The sequence below is a fragment of the Balaenoptera physalus genome (genome assembly GCF_965194825.1).
Source record: "Balaenoptera physalus genome assembly, chromosome: X".
NCBI classification, from domain to species: Eukaryota; Metazoa; Chordata; class Mammalia; order Artiodactyla; family Balaenopteridae; genus Balaenoptera; species Balaenoptera physalus.
Window position 1 is genome coordinate 62,100,991 of NC_138903.1, and position 6,311 is coordinate 62,107,301.

At 57.9% G+C, this 6,311-nt stretch overlaps 1 pseudogene across 1 annotated transcript; it reads left to right on the plus strand.

Annotated features, from left to right (window-relative positions):
* Positions 1 to 1,200: 1,200 nt before the first annotated feature.
* LOC309652856 (uncharacterized protein CXorf49 homolog pseudogene) lies at positions 1,201 to 6,072 on the plus strand (annotated as a pseudogene). Its single transcript has 5 exons — positions 1,201 to 4,252; positions 4,782 to 4,858; positions 5,126 to 5,171; positions 5,756 to 5,797; positions 5,902 to 6,072. The product of its transcript is annotated as an uncharacterized protein CXorf49 homolog pseudogene (transcript).
* The last annotated feature ends 239 nt before the right edge of the window (positions 6,073 to 6,311 follow it).

The following is a 6,311-nucleotide window of genomic DNA, read 5'->3' on the forward strand; positions in this document are numbered from 1 at the left end:
AACCATTTTCCTAGCATTTCCCTTAAACTGGGAAGAGGATCATTCAGAGTGGAAATCTGATTTTTCAGATGCACCATAAGGGGGGGGGTTGCATTAGAAGACTCATCAGGTATAAAAACACAACATTCACTATGTATTATAGCATAAGCTCCCCCTTGGGAAGCTTTTAGAATATTGAGGGCTATGCAATTCTGTAGGACTGCTTTTCTCATCATGGAAATTTCTGAACTGAGCAAACAAATGGCTTGGTTACTATCATTTAAGGCTTGCTGGGTGAATTTTGTTAAAGCCTCTATATGAGTAATGATATCTTCTATTCCAAGTGAAGGAATAAATATTGCAGCCAAATAATCATACCATTGGAAAACTGATTGAACCCAACATGCCCAAATTGAAAGCAGAATGACAGCAGATGTTTTCAAGGCTACCTGTAGGTGACATTGAGTCTAAAGGAAACCAACTGTACACCTCCCTAACCAATCTGGGGAGGTCCAAGGCCACAAATTTGTTCCATAAACCTATGGGGTCCTGTTAGGAGCTATTCCACCATTTTAACATCCAGTGAAAACCGTCTTTCAGAACTTGAAACATACACCCAAAGGTTATCAAACATTACATAGGATTCATTTGGGATTTAAAAACATTGACTAATGTGGATCTGATGCCATCATTCTGCAACTTGCAGTTTGAAGTCAGGAGGATGCTTTCGAAAGCTGTGAGAATGGCCTGATGCATTCCTTTGGACTGCCACGCTTTATGTTACTGGATGCTAAGCCACGTTGCATTCATCCATTTCCTTACTGACGGGAATTTGGAGTGTCCCCAGTTTTTCCCATCACCAATACCCTTGTGCATGTGTTCTTGTACACCACACGTACTAGCGTGTCTCCGGAAGAGGTACCAGGCAGCGGACTTGCTGGAACATAGAGGAAATAGCTTTTATTTTTCCTTCCAGTTTTAAGATCTTGGGCTCAAAGCAAGGACTCTGGAGGCAGATTGATTGGTTTCAATGCTGCCACTGATCCCCACGAGCCGAATGACCTTGGGCCAGTGGCTGAACCTCTCAGTGCCTGTTTCCTCACCGGTAAGAGGCCAGTAATAGTTGGTACTATAGTTATAGGTTTGTCAAGCGGATGCATTACTATTTATGCCCAGCGCTTAGATGAGTGCCAGGCACAGAGTCCATGCCGGCACTAAGTTGCTTTCAATGGATTCTGCCAGATTACCTCCCAAATGGATCTCTTGCACCACCACCACAGGGCTTTGCTCCTAAACTCTCCCACCCTCGGAATGGTTAAGTTCTTTGAAGGTTGTCAACCTAGTGTGTGAAACCCGATTCGTGGTTTTAGTTCACATCTCCAGGATCAGCGGTGGGGAGCATCTTTTGGGGTGTAACTGGCCACTGCGATTTCCTCTTCTTTGAATTTGCCTCAGATCGGGCGAAGGGCTGATGGAGCGAGGCCAACCCCAGTCTGTCCGCCAACCCCAGTCTGTCCGCCAAACCCACCTGCCCATAACGTTTGCTGAGCCACATTTGATGGAGCAGTTGAGACAGAGACCTTACAGAAGGAAAATACGATCCCTTTGCTCTCTGGCTGACCCCTGATCACTGACTGCGGGACTCCTGTGCCCATTCTCCTGTTGGGTCTTAAGGCTTGCGGTGGAAGGGAGGCTCGCAAATGCTTTTGGCGTGTGCTAGGCGTCCAGCGCCTCCATCTTGACGTTTCATCCTCACCACCCCTGGAGCCCGGCGCCCTCACTCCCAGACCCCCTGTGTAGATGGGAAACGGAGCCTCAGAGCTGTGACTCTAACCGGAAAGGGGAGGCGGGACAGGAGGAGGCGGGCCGAGAGGCTTGACAGAGGGAGGCACTCCCACCATCCCCTTCGCCAGCCCACTGCCCGGACCGCCCACGGGCTTGGGGGCAAATCAGAGGCCCTCGACCCCATTGGTTAGGCCTCGAGCCGGCAGGCGAACAAGGCGCCCGCTGGTTGGCCGGGCCCGGACCAATGAGGAGGCCGCGGCGCGGGCGTGGGAGGTGCGCTGAAAACCGCGCGTCGTTTCGTTTGAGGCGAGCTCGTGCGACGCCTGAGGTGGCTGCCGCTGCCCTCTGAGCGCCGCCCGCCTCGCCCGCCGTGACCGCGACCGCGACTAGGGCCATCGACCGTCGCCCCGGTTCCGGCGCCGCCAGGGTAGCGACATGAGTTCTCCCGAAGAGGTGTCTGTGTGGGTAACGGTTTTCGGCCCAGAGGGCGGGGAGCGGGCCAGCGTCAGCCCGACCGGCCCCGCAGTCCCGCGGGGTCCCGACCCAGGCCCCGAGCCCGGGGAGCCGCGGAGCGGAGAGGGCGGGGGCGGCTTCCCGGACCCCGAGGGCTTCCAGTCGGAGCGGGAGATGATGGAAGCGGGAGGGCCGGTGCTGTGGGGCCGCGAAGGCCGACCTGGCTCCCCGGCTGACGACACGAGGAACCTCCTGGACCTGGCCGAGGAGTGTGCGGCGGGCATCCTGCGGCAGCTGGCCGACTGGGACGTGCTGGGCGTCCGCAGACACACGTCCCCGGAGAGCTGCGCCGCCTTCGAAGTGTCCGCCGTGTGGGCCGGCCTCGAGGCGGGTCCCGGCGGTCGACGAGCGCCCGCCCAGAGCTGTGGGGAAGCGCCGCCGGCTCCGGCCGGCCCTCTCCACCTCGGTGGGCCCGAAGCGGGCCGGGCCTGGGGGAACCCTAAGAGAGGCCCTAAGCGTAGGTTGAAGGTGGCTGCGGATCGCCAGCGGCTCCCCGAGAAAGGCCTGGCCTGGCTGCTGTCTGACCCCGAGTCCTCAGATGAGTTCAGTGAGACAGAGCTGATGACGTTGAGCAATTACCCCAGAGGAGGAGGCCAGGCCGAGCCCAGCAGACCCAAGGATCCCGGGGACACTCCCAGACACTCGATTTTCCAAGACAGGGAGAATTTCCTTCACGTGCCAGGCTCTTCCCTGTCCTTGGCTCCGCGAGGGTTAACTTCGCTTGTGGAAACGCAGGGCGTGGGAGAGCAGGGCACCTCTTCCCCTAAAAAAATGCAGAGCGTGCTCTGGGAGAAGGGGGGCAGCAGGCCCAGCTACCCGGGAGCTGCTGCTGCTGCTGCTGCTGCAGGTGGCCTGCCGCGGGTCACTCCTAGGAAGAAGGGGGCCCAGGAGAAGAAATCCCTCGGGGGAGCCTCCAAACTTACCCTGGGGAGAACCTTCCCTTCCGGGGGAGAGCGAATCTCGGCAACTCCCCTGGAACCGGCCACCTTGCCCCCAATCTCTGGTATCCCGCTGCTTGGGAGATCCAAGAGGTATGGCTTGGTCCCTTCGGGAACCGAAGAGTCCAAGCACACCGGCGCTGGGAAGAAATCCGTGGCCAGGCGGGCAAGGGAGTCTGAGGCGGTGGCGGGAGAAGATAAGGACCCAAATAGAGATCCAGCCGCAAAGGGCCAAGTGAGTAGGCCATGCTCCTCCTCTCTCCCCACTCTCCCCCCCACCCCCCGCTCCAACCGCCCCCAGGACACACGTCTTCACCCATGCTGCCTCTGTCCATCCCTCAGGGGTCGTCATTCGGTGCCCCTCGGTCACTGGGTCATTAGGATGCCAGATCGGGCTCCTTTTACTAGGGACAAACATTAAGGTAGCACTTCAGGTGTGCTGGGCCCGGTTCTCCACCCTTGGCCTGTTTCCAGCCTCCTCTGCAAGACTGGGGCTGGGATGGAAGGGAGGGCTGTTAGCTGAATTGTGTCGGGGGATCCCTTAAAAATTTCCCCAAAAAGCCATAGTATTTAGACTCACCAGCTTCCTGAATCCTACTTCCTAGCTGTTCCCCAGACCTTCCTTGCAGGGGGCCTGGGCTTTCTCAGTGCCCCAGTGTTGTCCCTAGATCAGCTCTGCCTGCTGGCCTGAGGCTGACTGAGGTAGAAAGTGCTAATGAGATCAGCCTTTCAGTTCCCTTCCCAATTCCCTGCCTCACCCCGGCCCCTAATCACACAACTCTCTCTCTCTCTGTCTCTCTCTCTCTCACACACACACACACACACACACACACACACACACACATCCTTAGTCCTAATCGGTGAGAAATTCTTGTTTCAGCTGCCAACTCACAGGCCAGGCACATCTTTTCCACGCATGCATGGTGGAAAAGCCTGCAGTGACGACCTCAACACCAGAGGCCCCCAAGATCCAGGAAACTCAGAGCCCTTGGCCCTGAACCAGGGAGACGTCATGCCCAGGGTGCCTGTCCCCTCAGGTGAGTGTCGTGGGTTTGATATGAGGGGAGGGGAGAGGGGTTGAGGACAGAAACCTCTGGCTCTGTCTCTGCTGGGGGCCCAGCCTTGCTCCCAGGCAGCTTCTCCCACAGGAGACGGGGTGCTGGCAGGGCTGGCCTTGAGCCATATCATCCTCTGTGTGGGGTTTGTGCGGCCGGGGTGATTGGTGGCAGTGCCCCAAACAGCTCCTCCGGGTGTAGACTTGCAGGGGAACAGCCTTTTCTGTTGAGTCCTGTTCGCCCACATTGCTCTCCCACCTGCTGGCTGTGGCTGCAGCTCTGGGAGGGTCGAATCCAGAGCCACAGTCTTTGGGGACCACAGTGGCGAAATGGCTGCCCCTGGGGAACAGGGGAGGCAGGCCCAGAGAGAAGGTTCGGGCTTCTGGGCAGAGCAGGGGCGGCTTGTTGCCAGCGGAGGGTGGTGCTACCTCACCTCACGTTAGACCCCGCTTGGCCCTTTCCACCTCACTGGGAGCCTGGGAAGCTGGATTGTGTGTCCTTTTCCTCTCAGGTGACCGGAAGCCGCTTGACCATCCCCCAAGACCAGAAAGACAGCAGCAGACCCTGGGGACACCGGGCTGTCCTCTGGTAATGCTTCCTCTGCCTCCTGGAAATGCAGGCCCAAACTCGAGGGTGGGATCTGGGTCCAAGTTCAACTGACATGTGTGGGGCCCCCCCTCCCCTGCCCCCATGACGTACCCCACGGAGGGAACCCACCTCCTTTCCACTGAGGAGCCCTTGCCAGTCTAGCCACCCAGCTCTGGGATGGAGGGCCTGGGGGAGAGGAGAAGGTGGAGGAGAGAGGAGGCCAGAGTATACTAATCATTTCTCTTCCTCCTGTGTCTGCTGGCCTAGAGTCTCGTGCTACAGAGAGAAATTGACGACCTTAAGGAGAAACTTGGTATGAGGAACCAGGGACGGAGAGCGGTGTCTTAGTGCAGAACCCGGGTGGGCACCTGGGGTGGGGGTGGGCTGCAGGTGCATTCGGCCTCGCAGGGACCAACATCCCTGTGGGGAGGAGAACCTAGCAGGCCTGGCCCTGGAGCCGGCTGTGCATGTCCAGCTGGGCGTGTGTACAAGTAGCAAAGTACTGTCTGGACTGCATGCACACTTTGCCAATCAGACCAATGCTAGGGATCCTCCTTCTGATAGGACTTCTAGAGATGCCTCGTTGATTTTTCCCTTGAACTGCTGCTTGGTGTGGCTTCTAAGGTTCTTGTTGGATTGTTTGTTTGTTTGTGTGACGAATTCTGACTGGTTGTGGCACGGCCCACAGCATGAGAGCTGCTGGCACATTTTGTTTCCCTTTAGGAACCAGTTCCACATTCAATTCGGGTGGTGGGGAGTGGTCAGGCCCAGAGCTCTTTGCATCAGGTCTGGAGGGGGTTTCAGGTTGCAGGGCTAGGCAGTTCCTCACGGGGATAGGGGGCCGGGCTTCTATATCCCTCTGTCTGGAGTGCCTGCTAATGCCTGTCCCTGTTGCAGCCGCCATGCAGTACCTGGCTGACAAGTTCCAGACCCTTTGAAGTGAGTGTTACGCACACCGTACCCCTTCCCACAGTCCTGGCTGTTGAGCAGGGCTGGGGGCTGGCCCTGGCTTGAGGCTCTTCCGTGACTCTGCTGTTTCACAGGTTGAGCCCAGTGTCTTCCTGCAAGAGGAGCAGCTGGTACCTTTGGGGCCCGGGAGCTGTGGCCAAGCTCGTTCCCTCCTGTTCTGCCTCAGCCGGGGCTTCCTCTCCCCCTTGTTTTGCCCCCGCCCCACCCCAGTTTCACAGCATTTTCCAATTAAAGTGCCTCTCATATTCTGTGTTCTGCCTTCTCTTTGGAGGGGGAGGGGGAGGGGGAGGGGGAGGGGGCCGGGGCCGGGCGCTGCTCCACGTCAGAGCCTTTTCCAGAACAGTATCTCTGGCATCCTGTGGTGGGGACTCTGGGCCAGCCTCTGCTACCATCCCTGCAGTCAAGCCAGCGGAGTGCCCCAGGTCTGGGTCCTGCGTGGGCTCTGCCTGGCCACATTGGCACGTCCTCCCTTTCCCCCGAAGGC